Raw genomic sequence first — 2,997 nt, forward strand, 5'->3', positions numbered from 1 at the left:
TATTAAAAAAATTTAAATAATTATATAAAAAAATATGTAAATATATAAATATATATAAATACATATACAAATAAATATATGAATAAATGTACAAAAAATATACAAACAAATATATAAATGAATATATAAATAAATATATAAATATATACAGTATATATAAAGTAATATATATAAATAAATATATAAATAAATACAGTATATATATAAATATATCTGTATGTATGTATATGTATATCTGTATTTTAACAACATCTCTATCAGCGCTGCATATATACAAATAAATATATAAAAAATTATATGAACTTATTAATATATATATATATATAAATATACAAATAAATATATAAATAAATATATGAACATATTAATATATATATATATAAATAAATATACAAATAAATATACAAACAATATATAAACGAATTTAAAAAATTATATAAATGAATATATAAACATATAAATATATATAAATACATATACAAATAAATATATAAATAAATGTACAAAAAAATATATAAACAAAAAAATAAACAATAAACAATAAATATACAAATAAATATAAAAATATATAAATCAATATATAAATATATACAGTATATATAAAATAATATATATATATATAAATATATAAATAAATACAGTATAAAAGCCTATATATAAATATATCTGTATGTATGTATATCTTTATCTGTATTTTAACAACATCTCTATCGGCGTTGCATACTTTCTCTATCGGCGTTGCATACTCGCTGGCTCGCATGGCTCGCGCATTGGCTCGCATTACAGGGCCGGCGGAACGTTTTTCAAAGTGGGGTGGGGGGAGGCCCACTTATAAGCAGGCGCGTAACAGGGGTCTTGGGTCAGGGAGGTGGCGGCAAAGGTAATATTTTTCCCGGTTAGTAATTTATGACTTGATGTGATACCCCACACACACACATAGAAAACAATACGACATAGGGCTTATTTTATTATTACACACGTGTGTTTGAAACTAAATATAAGCATTTTCATCGTAGTTTTATTTATTACAATCATAGGCCTATTCTTTCACCATCATTACACATTGAGGGCCTTCTTTTAGGTAAAACGATCTATCTTACATTTTCTTTCTCAAGTTTGGGACTATTATGTTTTTAAATAACTTAGAAGGCAAAGGAGAGCAAGCACAAGCTTTAACATTATAAAATGCGCGAGAAGCGCGCGAGGAAATTGGCCTACCTCAACAAGAAATGCTCTTATGTTATATATGGCCACACTCGTTTTTTTTAACTGAATATAAGCATTTTCCTTATGGATTTATTTAGTACAAACATATTCTTTCAACATCATTACACATTGAGGCCCTTCTTTTATAAACGATCTATCCTTAAATTTTCTTTCTTGAGTTTGGGACTATGTGTTATAATTTATAAGGCAAAGGAGAGCAAGCACAAGCTTTAACATTAAAAAATGCGCGCGTAGCGCGCGAAAAATGTTGTTTTCTAATTTCGTCGGAATTGATCAAAACTCCCTAAAATGTGCAATTAATTTTTAGAGGAAATTGGCCTACCTCAACAAAATATTGGATTTAAAATTTGAGATTTTCTGGCACTTTCCCGGGTGAAAAGGGCATTCAATGGGAAAGATTTTCCACAGATGGATATTTTCCCCTTGTTCCCCGGTGATTACACCACTGCGGAGAATACCTGGCGGCTTAGATCAAATGCGATATGGACACTTTTTGAAGTGGAGAAGGGGCTGCAGGCGGGGTATTGTGATATCTGTTCATTATATCTTCCTTTTTATTCTTGTCTCTATTTTTCTCTTCTCTTTTTCTTTTCCTTTTTCCTTTCTTTTTCTTTCCCCTTCTTTCTCTTTCCCTTCCTCTCTCCTCTTTCTTTTCTCTTCTTACTCAGCCCGGTACGACGGCTTGGTCAGCCCGGTAAAAACCGTCGGGGGGGGGGGCAGTCTGTCCCCCTGGCCCCCGCCTTTTACGCCACTGCTTATAAGATGAATGGGAATATGAATCATGCAGATCTGGAATCAAATCTAGGTGGTGGGGTCAACATTCCTTCCCCGAGAAAATTTTGATTTCTAGATGGCGGGAAATGACCTTTCTCGACTTTTGAGCTAGGTGTCTAATGACTTTGTTCTTCAAAATTCAAGGCTTTCCCCCTCATGAAAACGGTAAGGTAAACTTTCTCAGCAGCCATACAAAAATCTCCAGACATTATATATTTTTCGCCAAAAAGTGGGGGGACCGGGCCCCCCGCCCCCACCCCCGCTTCCGCCGGCCATGTGCATGACTCGCTGGCTCGCACTTTGTCACGACCCTGAGGCGCTAAGTGTAAATCTATTATTTAACACAATTATTTATATATAATTCATTATTTAACATGGAATCACCCATTATTTATATATAATGCATTTACGTCTAAATGATTATATGTAAATAATTGCGTTAACGTTTCACTATTTATATATAATTAGTTTACTGATTACATTATATATAAATGATGAAAGGCTAACCAAACATTATTTATATATAATAATGTTACTGGTTTCATTATATATAAATAACACATCATTATATATAAATAATGAAAAATAACTTACAATTATTTATCATATATAATAAGTTCACTGATTCCATCATATATAAATAATAAAAAGGTAACAAATCCTTATATTGAAGGCTGGTTACGACTTGGTAGCACATCGATTGAGTATTTTCATTCATTTGGCCATGTAAGTCAGTGGCGCATCTAGATGTCTTGAAATGAGGGAGAGGGTGATGGGGGGAGGGCGAAGGTGAAGTGGGGGCTCGATGATCAGTTGAGGGGCGTTAATTCGCAAAATAATTTTGCGGCCAGATTAATGAAAATACTCAATCGATGTACCACCAAATCGTAACCAGCCTTCACCATGCCCTTACGATGTCACCGGGGACACAACTGCCAAAAAACTATTTTTGGCAGCGAGGACGCTACCAATGAACAATCAACAAACTACCAGGCT

Source organism: Anneissia japonica, unplaced genomic scaffold (genome assembly GCF_011630105.1).
Source record: "Anneissia japonica isolate Jap-2015-1 unplaced genomic scaffold, ASM1163010v1 scaffold287960_len3192837_cov198, whole genome shotgun sequence".
Classification (NCBI taxonomy): domain Eukaryota; kingdom Metazoa; phylum Echinodermata; class Crinoidea; order Comatulida; family Comatulidae; genus Anneissia; species Anneissia japonica.